This window comes from Suricata suricatta, chromosome 1 (genome assembly GCF_006229205.1).
Source record: "Suricata suricatta isolate VVHF042 chromosome 1, meerkat_22Aug2017_6uvM2_HiC, whole genome shotgun sequence".
In the NCBI taxonomy this organism is placed as follows: domain Eukaryota; kingdom Metazoa; phylum Chordata; class Mammalia; order Carnivora; family Herpestidae; genus Suricata; species Suricata suricatta.
Genome location: NC_043700.1, coordinates 68,615,911 through 68,634,430, shown reverse-complemented (window position 1 = coordinate 68,634,430; position 18,520 = coordinate 68,615,911). Strand labels below are relative to the sequence as shown.

The following is an 18,520-nucleotide window of genomic DNA, read 5'->3' as shown; positions in this document are numbered from 1 at the left end:
AAAGTTATGTCCACAGCAGTGGTCACGGATCATAACTCTGAACCTGTGCAAGTACAGTTAAGAGGCCCATGTGGGAGACGCCCATGGCTCTAGGAAGATAAATCTAATTATTATTAGCAAATCTGTTCCATTCACACTCAGAGAGTCAACTGATTCTGTGTGTGTTCCTGATAGCTGGAACTGTTATTACAAGTATCCAGGGACCTGCGAACATGTTTGTGTTTCACAAGCAGGATTTACATCTTTCACATCCCATAAGGAGCCAGACCCAGGTGGTGCTAAGGAAATGGCGCCAGTGAAAAGCATGATGTTCGCCTGAAATGTGTTGCTCTTCAAATCGAGGTGTTAAAAAAGGACTCATTTATTTCATTTGCCTTCCTTTTGTGACACAGAATGTATCCCTGCAGTGAAATCCTCAGCTGGAACCAGAATGTCAGTCAGAGTAGAAAGCGAGGCACTGACTTGTAGTAAATAACTTCATGTTTGTGAGAAGCACAATCTCAGTGTAAACTTCCATGTCCAAAGAAGGGCCCAAAGCCATTTTAAACGGGGCCTTCAGTGAATCGATAGATCTTCAATACCACTTCAATAGTTTATGAACATACTACTGAAAAAGTAACTGCCATGCATGAATTTGCTGCCATTACTATACATTAATATGTATATATTTAAATTTTTTTGAAGTTTATTTATTTATTTTGAGAGAGTGTGTATGTGTGAGCAGGGGAGGGGCAGAGAGAGAGGGAGACCAGGCTCCGGACTTCCAGCATGGAGCTTAATGCGGGGCTCGAATCCATTCGTGAGGTCATGACCTGAGCCGAAACCAGGAGTCAGACGATTAACTGACTTAGCCACCCAGGCACCCCAAATCCGTTGATATATTTTAAATGTGATGTAACCTTAGCATGTGGCAGACTTCAGTGTGAGGGATCCCAGTGTGGTGACAAACCTGCTAACTCTTATCCAGGAGAGTTCCACTGTGGACCTGTTTTTCTCTTATGGAAAGGAAAATATCCCTACGGGGATTTTGATTTGTTTAATTTGTTTATAGAAAACAAATATGGAAACAGTAATACCTTGAGAAGCAGGTCCCTGCCTGGTAATATCAAAGCTTGACCTTCATAGCCTAAACCCCGCCTGTTCCCTGTTGTAATAGTAACTGAACACAATGTAAAATATACTTGTCGTATCCCTTGCTTGCTCTCTGTCTCTCTCTCTCTCAAAAATAATAAACATTAAAAAAATTTTTTTAAAGGGGCACCTGTGTGGCCCTGCGATTAAGTGGCTGACTTAGGCTCAGGTCATGATCTCACGTTGTGGGTTTGAGCCCTGCGTCGGGCTCTGTGCTGACAGCTCAGAGCCTGGAGCCTGCTTCAGATTCTGTGTCTCCCTCTCTCTCTGCCCCTCTCCTGCTTGCTCTCTGTCTCTGTCTGTCTCCTTCTCAAAAATAATGAACATCAAAAAAAATTTTAAATATACTTCTCATAATATATAATCTGTTCTTATATGTTATAAATTACGTGTACCTTTGGTAAGGTCTCTTCTCTTCTTTATTTGACCCTCCCTCTCCCCGCCCTTCCATCCTACCTCCCTGTGGCATAGAGTTGGACACATGTGGCTTCAAAGTGTTGATAAAGCCTTTCTTCCAAGGTGCCCAGTAATAGCAGAAGCTCTTAAGAGTATCCAAAGGACTTTCTCAAGAACAACCATAGTTTTAACTTCCTGGATCTAGAGTAAAGGAAGCAGACGTTCTCTGACAACCGTAGCTCCTACGGTGGTGTCCCCTTGGCATATCTAAACCAATACCAGGACAGAAAAAGGAATCCACCTTTAATCTTTGGTGATTAAAGAGTATTTGTTGTAAGAGGTTCCAAGGGTGGGGACTCCATGTACTTCATACTTCAATTGTTTTATTGAGCATAACAAGGTACAGGTGTGTGCCATAGGCGGAGGCCACACAGGTGAGTAGACATCAGCTCCAGCCCTGGAGGGACTGATTTTGTAACTAGAAGGGAGATGTCCTGTGATCTTGTGTCTGCCTCTCCCTGTACCATGAGTTCCTTGTGAGGCTGGGATCCTTCTTCTTGCTTCCAAATGCCTTGTGCCTATCACAGGGCCTATCCACAGATGGCTCGCAATACACAGATCCTGATCAAAATAACTCACTGTACTGATTTAGGCTGAGAAATCAAAAGTAGATTTTGGAGTAAAACACACTTGGCTTGTAGAAAGCCTCCGGTCATTTTTCAGTGCCATTCAGTATAACCTAACACATACGCCCTACCTATCTTTCTGTCTGCTTAACTACAGATGTTACCAAAGTCTAGTGGAAATTCTTCTCTTGCACCTCCTCTGAATTCATGCAGCACTTAATTCATTCCTGGGGCACTTGGTTCCCAGCCATATGACATGCCCAAACATACTCCCTCCACCTGTGTCCCTGGCTTCTGGTCACAGCGTCACTGTACCTCATTGTGGTGCAGTGCATGTTGAGCCTAATGAAAGATGGTGGATGGATCATGGAGATATGACATCAAGTAAAAATGCTGGAAGGCAGGAATAGGACTGAGCCAAGAGCAGACTAGCAGGTGTTTTTGCGAGTAACAGTTAACTTCATTCTGCATATAGGAGCTCCTTCAAAACAGCAGTGATGAGCTGATAAATAAAATGGCACCTGAAATAAGTGGACATGTTAGTTCTCAAAAACAGTTTAATTTCTTTTTTTCTTAAGGATGGGAGGAAGGAAGAAATCACAAGGAAACCTTTGTGTCTCAGCCAAGGGTTCATCGTGGGTGAACCGCATCCCCCCTGAGACTCTGTGAGGATAACCTGCCTTCACGCAGGTTGGTGTTCAAATGTATACTGCTTTCATGGTTGGGGAAAATTATAGTCCAGTCTATTTAGTAACTTACTTAGAGGAGTTCGTGGTTGCTAGCTTTACCAAAGCATTTGGCAGGAAAAAAATGCAAATCCAGGATGTCTCCTTAAAAGAGGCTGCTCCAGATTAAGCCTTGTCAAGCTTAAAAGGAGTCCAAAATTTCAAAACATATGTAATAATGTCTATAGAATTCATAAATTGGAATGATTCAAGGCAGAATGGAATGAGGGTGTTAAAAATGTTTAAAGAAATAAAGATGGAATAAATACCCGAGCAAGGGACAAGAAAGATTCAGAGAAGGTCTAGATGGATTTGAATAAAAACCAAATGAACTTCTATTAATTAAATGTATAATCACTGAAATAAAAACTCAGTGGATCAATTAACCAGCAGACTAGATACGATTAATGGAAGACTGAAGAAGTAGAAAAATGGATCTGGGAGGGCACCTGGGTGGCTCAGTTGGTTAAGCATCAGACTTCAGCGCAGGTCATGATCTCATCATGGTTCGTGAGTTCGAGCCCTGCATTGGGCTCTGGCTGACAGCTTGCAGCCTGGAGCCTGCTTTGGATTCTGTGTCTCCCTCTCTCTGCATCCTCCCTCATGCTCTGTCTCTCAAAAATAAATAAATATTTTTAAAAAAGAAAGAAAGAAAATGGATCTGGGAAAATCATCCAGAATGTAGCCCAGGGGAAAGAGATGGAAAATGAGAGAAGGTAGAGATATGTGAAAAGAGTTATAAGGTTTTACCTTCTATCCAGTTAAGAGCGCTAGAAGAAGGGGTATAAAGAATGGGGAGAAGTGATGTCCAAAGAGCATTTTTCAGGGTTGAGAGGCATATGTGTCTGCAGAATCAAGGAGCATCACTCCCAAACAGACTAACCAGAAAGAAATCCATACCAGATATATCACAGTGCAGCTCGCCAAAAACCCAGAACAAAGACCATAAGAGACAATACACAAAGGCCAACAATTAGACTGAAAGCAAACCTCTCAGTAATAAAATTAGATGCCAGAGATTCCAGATAGTATCCATGAGGTTTATAAATGAATGCCATTCGAGAAATTTGTGCCCAGATAAACCAGCATTATAGAATGAAGGTAATGCTGATATAGTACCGGATGAACAGACCTATAGGAAAAGATAATAAAAAAAAAAAAAGTAAGGGATGTATTTAGGAGAGTGTTTTTACCCACATTATTTTATGCCTTCTATTACTTGAGACATATTTGAATCATTGAACAAAATGATACATTGGTAGTTTTTTTGTTTCTTTTAATCAAAACCTTTAATCTGAGCTGGATTAAAATAACCATGTCCTGTTTCCCTAAAAGAAGACCAATAAGCAGAGCCCTGGACCTTGGTGCTGATATTCTGATGGAATGCTGCGTTTATGACCTTTGTCTTACGTACCAACACACAGTTAATTTGCTTCGGCCATTACAGAATGTGTTTTCAGGTGCCAGTTCGTCAACTTTAAAATATTAAAAGCAAGTTGAAATAAATATATTGCTTTCTTATTTGAGGTTTAATAAGGTCTAGTGTACCAAAAGGCACAGAATAATTTTTTTAATGTGTATTTATTTATTTTGAGAGGGGCAGGGAAGGGCAGAGAGAGAGAATCCCAAGCAGGCTCCATGCTGTCAGTGCAGAGCCCAACTTGGGGCTCAATCTCACAAACCATGAGATCATGACCTGACACGAAATCAAGGTTGGACACTTAACCAGCTGAACCATCCAGGTGCTTCCCACAATGAATTTTAAATTCCATTCCATAGAACTGTGATGTTCCATTAAAAAATGGGTGGTATATTTTGTTGTCATTAACTAAATTATTCAGAAATGTCAATATGAAACTGACTTATAAACTGATAATGGTTGGTATAATAACTCTGTACCATTATATTAGAACCCCCCAGGGTTTATATTCAATACTTTGGACTCCTTTAGAATATTAATATGATTAGAAAAATCTTTGCAATTTGAGGACCCTTCTGTATGTTTGGGGACGAGTTTGCCCATATTAATTTTTCTAGATGGTCATTTGTTCTAAAATTGGGTGGAGTAACCTTTTCCTGGTCAAGTTCCCAACTTTTTGTGTAACTCTAATTTCTTAGGAACTTGAGGTTCTCTGCTGTAATATATTCTAAAGTCAAACCAGGCTTCTCTCTCCCTGCATATGGAGAGAGAATGATGATGCTTGTGTGATACAGACAAAAAAAAGGAAGGTCCATATCGAAGGTTTCTTGGATCCGCCTCCTGTTCACACTTTCAGACCAAACCCACTACACGACTTTGCCCTAATGAAGTTGTGTTCTGTAGTTTCAAGTCTGCGCTCTGCCATGAGGGGCCGCTTCTGAAGCCGGATCCTCTCATATGGATCCTCAAATCCACATCCACTTTGGGGCTTAGTTCTTCCCGCAGTAGACTTCAGCCTCCCTTCCTTTTCAAATCTGTTTCTTTCCGCCTAGCTCCTACTGAAACTGACCTATATTTGCCTCTTTCCTTCCTTCCACTCATAAAGTAGGGCCCTTTGTAATCTTGGTTTTGCAAGTATTTTGAGCAAATTGTATCCTATGAGTACTCAAGAGGCTGACAGTATTTATCATCATCTCTTACTAATTGTGTGATTTCGGGAAGTTACGTGATCTCTGAGCGTCTGCTTTTTCATCTTTGTATCCAAATAGGATATTATGAGGATTAAATAAGAAAATGGTACAGTGCCTGAAAGGCCCCAACAAACATGTGAATTGCTACTTGAGATATGATGAATTTTATGAGAGGGAATTCAGGGAGCCTAGGATTTATAGCTGGGCGCCTTCACTTGTTCTGAAGGGGACAACGAAGGTCCTCCAGGGGAAGTGACCTTTAAGTTGAGACCTTCAAGGTGAATATAATTTGTGATCTGGAAAAAAGCAAAGGTCCCAAGTAGAGGAAACTACCCTGCACATTCCAGGGCCTGAAGGCATACACTGGAGGAATGCAGGAGCTAGAAGTCCCAAATGTGGGGATGGAGAGAAAGAGCTGGAAAGATGGTGGAGGGTGAACCTTGGAGAAGTAAGCAGGAGCCAGAGGGCAGAGGACTCCGAAAGTCATGGATAGGATTCTATACTTTACCTTGACCACAAATTAAAAAGCACTAAAGAAAGCTAAGAGAAAGGAAATGACATGGTCAGTTTAAATTCTGAAGAGACCATTATCTCCTGCCTTGGGGCGAGCTGATAAGAAACCCCTGTTGCCCCCTCCTTCAGCTCCAGCAAGAAGTTCAAAACACCCCACGTCCAGTCCATCTGTGGAAACCCTCACCCCAGCCTTGCGCCTTAAACTGCAGTAAAATCCAAACCAGTCTCCTTTCCCCTCTTTATCAAGCCATATTTGGACCTACTTGAGAAACTTCGATGCTCTTCCAGAAGGTCTCATTATGCGAGTAATAAACCTTTTTATATGCTCTTGGTATGTGTGTGTGGCATCAAAATCAATCTCTACATCTGAACCACATTCAGATGGTAGGTTTGGGGGGTCCATCGTGCCTCCTACGGTAACCACGACAATATGCACTATAAATATAAAAACTTTAACATATCTATCTCAAACACCATTGAGATTATACTATGATTATCTGATTTTGAAAATAATGTACTTTGAACAAGGATGTTATTGTTTTTCACAGTATCATTTGAACGGCAATATATTATACTGTATATGTAAGTACAAACGATCTGACCAACTTACAGTGAGACATATGTGTTGCTTCCAATATTTTGAGTACTGCTGTAGCAGATATCCTTATAGCTAAACCCTTGTTCATCTTCTTGGTAATTTAAATTCTTCTAGTTTTAAGTATTAATAGTCATAAGCACGTTCATCTCATCAGAGCAAACATTTAGGGAGTACTGCCATGCGCAGTTACTGGGGATCCTAAATACGAAAGACATCAAAATTGTTTCCAGAGAAGTACATTTATGATAAGGGATTCAGAAGAATATTTGCAGGTTAAAAACTGTGATTTTTTTTAATGAAGACAGCTAAAGCCAAGAAGTGGAACCTGTATAAAATGTATAAGGTGTGAAGTTTGCCACAGGGTGGCACTAATACATTTCTATTAAATTACGATATGTTAATTAGAAGTTTTTCCTCTGTTGATCTATTTTTTTAGTGAATTATAACTAGAAAAATAAGTTTAATTTGATATTTTAAAAATTAGCTTACATTAAAAAACACAAGACAGGATTTTTATTTTAGAACCTAAATATTGTACATACATTAATAACCACAGAGCCTGACAGGTGATTTCTGTTTTGTTTTTTTGTTTTTTTAATGTTGGTTTATTTTGAGAGAGAAAGAGACACAGCGCGAGCTGGGGAGGCGCAGAGAGAGAGGGAGACTCAGAATCTGAAGCAGGCTCCAGGCTCTGAGCTGTCAGCACAGAGCCACAGGGCTCGAACTCACAAATGGAGAGATCATGACCTGAGCGAAAGTCTGATGCTTAACCAGCTGAGCCACTCAGGCAGTCCGCAGGTGATTTCCTTTTTAAAAAACCAAAAATGAAATGATTGAACATAGTGTATATACACACACACGTATAAATGTTTATAAATATTGAAAACATATTAGGATTTTTAAAAATCCTGTTTTGCATTTTTAAATTTAAACTAATTTTCTAAAGGTGTGTATGTGTTTGTGTCTTATTGTATGTGCAATAAGAGAGTGAAATACAATTTACAGAGTTTGGTTTATTTTCTGGTCTTGTGTCTAACTGAAATTTTAGCTTTTATATTTTAAATGAGAGATCCTCCATAGTTGATTGCTTTGCTCTCCTGCGCCAGAAAAATTTTAGGGGTGGGGAACTTTATAAAGTATACACTACCATTTACCCCTGTTTCCTCCTATCTCAGCCATTCTAATGCACCCAGAGGGCGTTACCTCCGTTCCTTCTTAATGGTGCTCCAGTGAGCTTCCGTTAATGACAATTATATTTACATAATTAATTATTATGTTTTTCTGGCGAAATGACTTCTGTATCATTATAAAATGACCTTTTTATTCCTGGTGGTATTTTTTGCTCTGAAATTTACCCCATCTGATCTAAGGAAGCCATTGCTACCTTTTCTTTTGAGTCTTGCTTTTGTTTATATAATCTGATAATCTCTGCCTTTTAATTGGGAGTATTTCGACCATTTACTTTAATATGATTATTGATATAGTTAGGCTTAACTTCATCATCTTGTAATTTGTACCTATTTGTCTAATCTAACTCTGTTTCCCCTTTTCACTTCTCTGCCTTGTTTGATAAGGATTTTTTTATTTTTTAAAAATGTTTGTTTATTTTTGAGAGAGTGCACAAGGAAGAGTGCACCTGCCCTGTGATTTCTAGGCTGCTTTGTCTCCCTAGACTCAGCTTCTCAATGCAGGATGTCTGCTGGGCTCCCCAGGGCTTTTCCCTCCCACTGCGTAGCCTGGAAACCCAGTCATAGGCTTGTCTCATTTGCTTTATATATCCTAGGGATCACTGCTCTCTGTTGCCTGAGGTCCACTGTCTTAAACACTATTATCTCATACATTTTTTTCTGTCTTTTTTTTTTTTTTTTTTTTTTGGGGTGTTTCAGGCAGTAGTATAAATTTGGTCCAGGTAATTCCATTTTGTCCAGAGCAAAATACCTACTTCAGCTTTTTATGATGGGTTTTTGTTAGTTTCTCTGTATAATTTTATATTTAAATCTATGCAACAGTTTTGAGTTGTACTTTAGATTAAGTAGGGAATTAATGACTTTATCTCAAACACATCCTGTATAAAGATTCTACCTGTAAATGGATACATTATAAATTATTAATTTTCGTGGGCTTTATTTTCTTATAGTTTGGTTAGAAAAGCAATGGCTTTGATTTATTAACACCTGGAGAGTAAGTCTAATAATTATGCTAGTTGTGACTTTACTACCTCAATTACATTATAGTAAAATTTATTTAAGCTTTTTAGAAATTAAAATATATGTGGCAGGTCAGTTTCAACACATTTGAAACTGAACATCATTGCATTTCTTCAATACTGCGGAGTTATAAAGCTGAAGAAATATGTCTTATGGAACGTTATAATCATTTCTTGAGTGCCTCCTATGTGATAGGCACTTCACATTATTTTTTATACTTTCATTTATTAGGCAGATGTTGTTGTCCCCATTTGAAAGATGAAGAAATTGATATACAGTAGGATTATATAACTTACCCAAACTTACAGAGTAAGAATTCACACAAGCTATATTCACACAAGCCGAACAACTAAAATTCAGGAGTATTTTGTTATCCCAAGCTGATTAAAGCTCTTCTCTTTGTAAAGACCTTCAGACCTTCCAGGTTTGAGGAGAGTGAGGTTTTTCTTTAAAATTTTTTAATGTTTATTTATTTTTGAGAGAGACAGAACGTGAGTGGGGTAAGAGATGGAGACACAGAATCTGAAGCAGGCTCCAGACTAGGCTCGGAGCTACCAGCACATAGCCCAAAATGGGGCTCAAATTCACAAACCACAGGATCATTCATGACCTGAGCCGAAGTCAGACGCTTAAGCTTACCTGTCTAAGCAACCTGGGCCCCCCAAGAGAGTGAGTTTTAACAATAGATTTATTGATAAGTGTTAGTCCATTAACATATCAAATAGACAGTGATATTTTATAAATTTTCTCTCCTATTCTATAAATAACATCATGGCAACTTCATGTCATACTTCAAGTCTGATGAAAACTTGTATTTTGAAGCACTTTGCAATTTTCATGGTGCTTTAACATATTTTTATTTCAATTAATTGAAATAGTTAAATAGTTAATTTATGGTTAACTATATGTTATATGTTAATTATAAATTAACTAATTAATAAATAGTTAATTTATTTCAATTAATTATCATAACCAGACTGGTTCATGCATCAGCCCCATTGTCTGTCATTTGGCCTAGGTTCCCATGATGTGTAGAGCAGTATTTCTTCTATTATCCCAAGCTAGCCTTTCTGCATCATTAGATGACTTTATTTAAACCAACAAAATCAAAGTGGCCCCCATGTAAAGTCACCAAGATTTTCCCCACTTTTATGACAATACTTCTGAAAAATATAGTTTGATTTTATATTTGGGTGGGTGTTGATACCATATTAATGTCATTTTCTTTTGTTTTGCAGCCTTGCAGGCCACCTCACTGAATGTGATGCTCAGAGTATGGGTGGAAAATTCATAAATTGGGATTTGATGCCAGACTGGTAGGAAGCAATACGTATATATAAAGTTTACATAGCACTACATTTTAGATAAGTTATTACATGTTTATTAAACTGCATTTCATTATTTTTTAAATTTGTATTGTTTTTTATATGCATTATATATTGTTTTTATATTGCGATACACAAACTTTATATCCTAGCCATTATTATCTTATTAGGATCCAGAGCTAAGTTTCAGGAGAATTCTTTTTGGCACCTTAAAAATCATACTTCCCAGAGGTGGTGGTGATGGAGGAGGGCACTTGTGGGGAAGAGCACTGGGTGTTGTATGGAAACCAATTTGACAATAAACTATTTAAAAAAAAATCATACTTCCCTAAGATAATATACAATATTTTATATTACTATTATTATGGCTCTAATTTATTTTTAAGCTGACCTTTGTACTTGTTAATGGGTTGAATTGTGTCCCCGAAAGATATGTTTAAATTCTAACCTCCAGGACCTTAGAATGTTATCTTATTTGGAGAGAGGGTCTTTACAGAGGTAGTCAAGTCAAAATGAGATAATTACAATAGGCCTCAATCCAGTAGAATTGGTGTTCTGATAAAAAAAAAGTAGAAATTTGGACAAAGAAAAAGACATGCACAGAGGGAAGACACTGTGAAGACACAGAGAGAGAACAACATGTGAAGACAGGACTGGAGTGACGCATCTACAAACCCAGGAACACCAAAGATTGTTGGCAAACCACCAGAAGCTCAGAAAGGAAAGGAAGGGTTTTCCCCTAGAGCTGTCAGAGAGAACATGGCCCTGCTTGTCTGCACCTCAATTTCAAACTAATAGCATCCAGAACTGAGAGAGTAAAGTTCTGTTGCTTTAAGACACCCAGGTTTTGGAACTTTGTTATGACACCCCTAGGAAAATAATATAGTACCTAAAATAGAAGTAGAGTCTCTCTCTGTAAGAACTAAATATGCTAAATATGTATTACTGGATCCTTGTATAAATATATATGTAAATATACACTGGAACCTTGGAATACCAGGACCCTATTCCATGCAGGGCTCTACTGTGAGAAGGTTCTAGGTCCCAACTCTAAGAAGCTCGTACAACATGAGCCAGCTTACCGATGTGACACATAATACGTAGGCCTTTGCCTCTAGTTCAAATTAGGGATCTATAGATGACATTCCAGACCTCTCTCAATCTAGACAGTGGTCTTTTCAGTCTTCCGTTCCATTCTTTCCCTGATCCTTGTCCAGAACCAAGCAAGTGGAATCACTCATCTCCTCCTCTTTGGCTGTCATATGGTACCAGACTAGCAGGAAGCAATAAATACATGAGGGTCATAGCACCAGTGGGAAATGTGTCCTTAGCCTTTTGGTCATATTTGTCTGTATTTAATCTCTCAGAGTGTTCATTTGCTTTTACAGTGTCTGCCCGTACTTGGGAGCAGATGACTTATCTGACAGTTCTTTTTTTCTTTGTAATTTTATTTTTACCTCAAATTCGTCAGCCTCTATTTGAGACTAATACATTTCTGATGGTGATGTGGGTCAGTGTCTCACTGACCTAGCCTCAGGAGATCTTTGTTCTCTTCCATGTATAGATTCCAGAGACCATGAGCTGGTTTCCATGACTCTTGTTTCCATTGTAACAGCTTTGCAACTTAAAACAGAGAGTTCAAGTACCTGAAATCTGACTGCTTAGATTTTATCATCTTGGTTTTATCCTTTCAGCCAAATTATAAACTCTCTGAGGGCATGGATCTTCGCATTCCTGCAGATTTATCAGATGCATCCTTTAGCCCAGAATAGCAATGAGAAAACATAAACTTTAGAGATATTGCCTAGAATCCTCATCCGACCACTAATTAGCTCTGTGAGATGGGACAAGTTCCTCAACCTTTATGTTCCTCAGTGTCACTCATCTGCAGAGTAAGGAAAATGGTAATATCTACTCTCATTGAGTTACCATGGAAGGCGAGTGAATAAAGCACTTGAAAGAGTACCACAAATAAATAGTAATTTTCCAGTAAAATGTTCATTATCTTATTATCTTACACTTTGATGTTCATCAAATATTTGGAAACCAATAAAAGATAAATTGCATTAACACAAGAACAGAAGCATGCTTTGATTTTATCTGAACATATGTTGCACGTCTCCGTTATGATGATGTAGTCATAAGGATAATAATATGGATATGAAATAAGGATATAATACCTACCATTGGGATGTTGTAGAGTTTACTATAATAGGTTGCGTTGATAAGGGCTGAATCCAGTGTCTGACACATAGTACACACGTAAGTAAATGGTATCCAGGAGAAACAGTAATAATGGTAGTATTAATAGTAGTGAGTGAGGCAGCAGTGGAAGGGATGGAGTGGTAGTAATAATGGTAGTAACAGGAAGAAACAGCATTTCACTTAGGTTCTGGTATGTATGGAACATATCAGCAACTGAAAGTAGCTTGGGGTATGTGAGGAAAAGACATAAAGATTTTCTTGACAGTCTAAGAGAGGTGACAGTGAAAGTCATGGGAACGGATGAGGGGGCTTCGAGGGAGAAAAGAACAGCTCTGGGAGCATCAGGGCATCTAGGGAAGGCAGGGGCAAGCGGAAAGTTGAGGATCGTGGAAAGAGTATAGTTCAAATTCTTACCCGTCAAATCCAGAGATAGTGGGAGGCAGAAAATAACTTGTAAGATGGGAAGCTGTGATTAGAGAGTGCTAGACAGTAAGAGGAAACAGTCAAGGAAGACAATGACCTGCCCCGGCCCCTCTTACAGTGATTTCTCAATGATTTCCTCATCTTTCCATCCTACTCAGAATTATTTTTCCTTCTTTAACAGCTAAAAAAATAACTATATACATATGTTAATGAAATTAATAACACTATATTTTAATGCTATGACTAAACACTATGGTCTATTAAAACCAATTGGCAATACATCATGAAGAAAATATGGACATGCTGGAGAGAAACAAATACGCTTTTCATTTTAATAAGCGAATTATGGCCTAAAAGTTATATTGTGAAGCTGAGGACAATTTGACAGGAGAAACTGAGAAAGCATGGCATGTAACTTTACTCAATATATTTAGAATCCTTTGCTGAACTCTAACCTGTACCCGTACTGTAGAGAAAGACACATTCTTTAATGGTGAACCCAGAAGGTATGTCCTAAATTATATGTATATTTGAACATATGTATATATTCATTGTGACTTTCTATGAAAATTATATTCTAAGTATTTTTTAAATATGAAGTTTTTCTCAAAAAGCAACTCTTAATTTTTGCTTCAGCAATTCAGATAATACTGACCAATGCCTATTTAATTTAGATTTTTTTCAATGCTTTAGTCATTTTGTTCCAAATGAAACACATTTCTCTTGGGTTCCTGCTTTGACTGTAAATAGTCTGAAAAGCAATTGCAAATTAAAAATCATCCCTATTCAGCTAAATAGTAAGATTATATATATTTACTATTTTGATATTTCTTTTGTCTGTCTCTATATACTGTTTTTAAATATATTGTTTAAATAAAGTATTCAACACAATATAAAATATAGCAACTACTGTACCTTAAATAATACCTAGAACAATCAAAACTGATCTATAGCTTCTTCTCTAAGAATAGTTCCAAGGGTACTATCTTAGGCACCTTCCTCATAATGGCTGCTGTTGCCATTAAACATTGCACATGGCCTTTTAAAATTTATAATTTTTATTTATGATATTTAAAAATGCAGTGGTCATAATGCAATATAAAATAGCTTCAATTAGTATACATATTATTTTTCCACTTAAGTCTTTAAAAAAATAATAATAAACTCCCAGTGAACCTTTACCCTGCCAATGACCTGATATGACATATTTGAACTTGCAATGAACTTTCACATGAACTTCAGTTATCCTCTGAGAAATATAACAGATGGAAAATAGGCAGATTTTTCAAATATTTTTAGATGCAGTGCTTGGACGTGTTTAACAGAAACAACAAGGCCGACTATCTCTTTCCAGTATTTACTTGCTGACTTTATTGTACTGCATGCTGTTTAGTTACATTATATGCACGAATTAAGAGGTTCAGTTATATTTCTGTTTGACTAGCATCTTGATTTTAAACCAGCACTCGTATATGTGTTTAAAGATGAAGCTAAAATATAACATAAAATATAACAAATTGATAGAGAACTTTATTGAACTTACTGAAATAATACTGCTTCAGACCATTTAGTTCATAAAATATAACAAATTGTAAGAGAACTTTATTGAACTAATTGAAATAATACTGCTTCAAATCATTTAGATACGAGGGGCTTTTAAGGACCTATTTCAGATTTTAGAATATGCATCAACTATAATGTCTTTCACTTTGAATGGTTTGTAGGTAGAAATTCAGTTCAAAATACACATGGTGTTTGAATGGTTATTTGGGAAAGGAAGAGGAAAATTCATGGAGCGCCCGCTATTGTTTAGGACCGCTGTGGTGGGGGCTAGGCTCCTTAGAGGTATTTCATCTTAGCAACTCTCTTCCCCAAGTAGTTCTCTTACTCATTTCACGTAAGAGGAAAAGGAGACAGAGAGGTTGTGTGACCTGCCTGAGAAGACACAGCTAAACTGGGAAATTAAATCCGGGTCTCCCAGACTTTCAAAGTTCTTTCGCTTGCAACAAGTTTGTGCTCCCAAGAACAAAATATCTTATTTGGTTAAATGAATGCTAAGGATAAACGTGTGATAATGCTGTAATACTTCTATAATCTTTGTTTTGAGAATTTAAAGAGTTTCTTTGTATTCATTGCATAATATTGCTAAGTAAGTTGGGTATAAAGCTTTCAGACTGCTCTCAGTGATAGAAAGATAGTAAATGAGATTTTTGCTTCTCTTGAAAATTTCCTTTTGTTTGCAAAAGAAACTATACATCTATTACATTTACCAAATGATGCAGGCATTTATATTATTTATCCACTGATATGCATCTCCTTGCTTAGAATCAATTCTTATTAACGCCCACTTTATTCTCAGAACATAATTTATTCATCCAGAATAGTGTTTTAGATGTAATTTAGTTCAGAGAGAGATTATACTTAATGGACATAGATATGTATAAAGTAGCACACAACTGCATTTGTAAGATCAGAATGTGAACTGTATTACGCTGTAATTAGTCCATCTTGCCTGACACTTAATAACAACATCATTGGTGAGGCAAATAAAGATCTTTCCATTTCACAAGGATGCATTAATAAGCTTGAAGGACCTGTTGTGATCTTGTCAGTGACATAGTTTGAATGGATAGCAAGTTAGGGGCCCCTGGGTGGCTCAATTGGTTAAACATCCGACTCAGGTCATGATCTCACAGCTTGTGATTTCAAGCTCTGCATCAGGATCTGTGCTGACAGCTCAGAACCTGGAGCCTGCTTTGGATTCTGTGTCTCCCTCTCTCTGTGCCCTTCACCCCACTCACATTCTGTCTCTCCCTCTCAAAAATAAATAAACATTAAAACAAATTTTTTGATGGATAGCAAGTTAAAATAAGTTGTTACTCATTTTAAGGCAACTTCTAATACTTTCTTTAACTTTTCAGCTCATTTTTTAAAAACAGCTTTTTATTAAAAGTAATGAACAGTTTTCATAGTAAAATGAGGGATCCTGTTTTTCTCTCCAGTGTTTAGGTATCGAAGGTGGAGCAGGGTAGATTCAAGGGGCAAAAGGTCTCTTCTTTCTTTTATAGCTGATCCTTCAACAACACGGGTTTGAACATCACTTGCACACTTACACATGCGTTTTTTTCAATGAATAAAGTATAGTACCATATATTTTCTATTCCTTATCATATTCCTAATATTTTCTTTAGCTTACTTTATTGTAAGAATACAGTATGTAACACATATAACATACAAAATATGTGTTCATTGACTGATTATTTTTTTAGAAAGGCTTCAAGAGGCTATTATTAGTTTATTTTAGGGGAGTCAAAAGTTATACCTAGACTTTTTATTGTGAAGGGAATCAGTGCTCCTAACCCCTGTGTTGTTCTGGGTCAACTATGTAAGGTATTTTCTCTTGTGTTACTTTGTTTAGAGGTCAAGTGGAAAGCACATCCATGTCCCTCTGTATGACAGGGTGGTTTAGTTAGGGATAAAGTTATGATTTCCTGTAGAAAGTAGGCAGAAAACATGGTAGGGAGATAAGCCCATGACTATCTTTGATTTCTTGATATTGGTTAAGGCTGATTGGTATATGTAAATTCTAAAACTTATATTTATAATACTGCAGTTCCTGGGGCGCCTGGCTGGCTCAGTCGGTTGAGTGTCCGGCTTCAGCTCAGGTCATGATACCGCGGTTCTTGGGTTTGAGCCCCGTGTCAGGCTCTGTGCTGACAGCTAGCTCAGAGCCTGGAGCCTGTCTTCGGATTTTGTGTCTCCCTCTCTCTCAGACCCTCCCCTGCTCACGCTGTCTCTCTATCTTGCAAAAATAAATAAAACATTAAAAAAATTTGTAATACTGCACTTCCTTAGATTTAGAGTAATCATTATCTGTCCAAAACTAGGTGTGTATGGTGGCACCACAATTATAAAACATGATAGAGAAGGGCTGTGGAGTAGGTATTGAAGTATCAGGACAGTGAATATGTATCTGTATGTTAAAAATAATGCTCCTTTTTTTGATATGGTATGTCCAAAACTATGATATGACAGAAAACATAAAGTTTAGGCATACATGCTTTTTTATCTTCTTGCTTTAAAATAGACTCTGAAAGCTGTAAGTGATGCAACCTCAAAATAAACCTCTAAAACCTCTAAAAATAAAAGTGTCAGTTTTGGAGATGCCTGGATGGTTCAGTCAGTTAAGTGTCTGGCTCAGGTCTTGATCTCAGGGTTGTGAGTTCAAGCCCTGCATTGGGCTCCATGCTGGGTGTGAGGCCTACTTAAAAAAAAGAGAATAATGAAGAAAAATACAAATAAATTATAAATAACAAGTTATTACTTGTACATAATTTATTATTAAATAAAATAAGAAATACAAAGTGTCAGCTTAAAAAAGCAAACTGTTTAACAGTTAAACATTAAAAATATTAATGTTAAATAAACATTAATTAATGTTAAATAAAACATTAATTTTTAAATTAGTAATCTACATGTGTACTGGTTGGGATTTTTTAAATTGCAAATGACAGAAATGTAATTCAAACTAACATTTTTGCCTCTTTTTTAAATAGACCATTAGGAGCATTTCTTTTTTTATAATTTTTTAAAATGTTTTATTTATTTTTGATACAGAGAGAGACAGAGCATGAGAGGGGGAGGGTCAGAGAGAGAAGGAGACACAGAACCAGAAGCAGGCTCCAGGCTCTGAGCTAGCTGTCAGCACAGAGCTCCATACAGGGCTCAAACTGACAAATCATGACGTCATGACCTGAGAGGAAGTCAGACACTTAACCGACTTAACCGACACTTAACCCAGGTGCCCCATCATAGTGTATTTAAATTCTCCTTTCTTACTTGACGTTTACATTGTTTCCAGTAGAGTGTTTCCAAAGTCTCTGTCCATGTAGAAGAAAAGGCTTGATTGGAAGCTTAGCAGAAGTAAACTTTAAAGCCCCCAAAATATTTCTCTAACCTCAGAAATGTAATCTACTCCCTTCCTTCCTCATCCCCACTCCCACCATTTATTATTAAAGCTTTCACTTTACTTCTATGAAGGTCATTATTTCATTTTAGAAAAGATAATTTATTTATGTATCCACTTAGACTAGATACCATTGTTTTTGAGAATACTTATGTGGTCCATTCTAGGGCATGTTATTGTTGGCATAGATTAATATCATTGTTTATATTTATAACCTTGTCTTAGCAGGTAAATGCTTGTTACCATGATGACTTCAGAGCAACTGCTGTCTGCACAATGGGAGGTCCTAAGCAACTAAAAAAGGAAGGAGAACAGCTGAAAGTTTTTTTGAAAAGGTTTTACAAGAAACAAAGTGATGGGTTTTCCAGTCTTTTATAAAGCATGTTAGTGATCAACTTACTTCGCAAGGATCATTATTATAACAACTTAACGTTTTCTCCGAATGTATTTATATATTCACTCATCACATTATGTATTAAGTGGAGGGTGATCTGCCCCACAGTTTTGTAGTTTAGTATGCTCAGATAAACAAACATTAGTAAAGTTTTATGGATATTAGCTTCTTTCTAGTAACCTAGAGATGATGTTTAGAAAGATAACAGGTGATAGAATCAAAGCAACAGACCCTTTGACAGGTCATATGGAACATCCACATGTTTTTGTCTCTGGAGATCCTTAGTTTGTTCTAGAAATTTCTCTTTAAACATATCCGAATAAAGAAATACTATAATTTTATAGCCAAATTTAATTATTTAACAATTTTTATAAAATTTCTGATGCTAAGACCAAATCATT

The 18,520-nt window shown here is 37.1% G+C and overlaps 1 long non-coding RNA gene across 1 annotated transcript; it reads left to right on the top strand.

Moving 5' to 3' along the window:
- Positions 1–2,735: 2,735 nt before the first annotated feature.
- LOC115303346 lies at positions 2,736–18,063 on the top strand. Its single transcript, XR_003914005.1, has 3 exons — positions 2,736–2,843; positions 10,045–10,122; positions 17,951–18,063. It is a non-coding gene; the product is annotated as an uncharacterized LOC115303346 (long non-coding RNA).
- Positions 18,064–18,520: the final 457 nt, after the last annotated feature.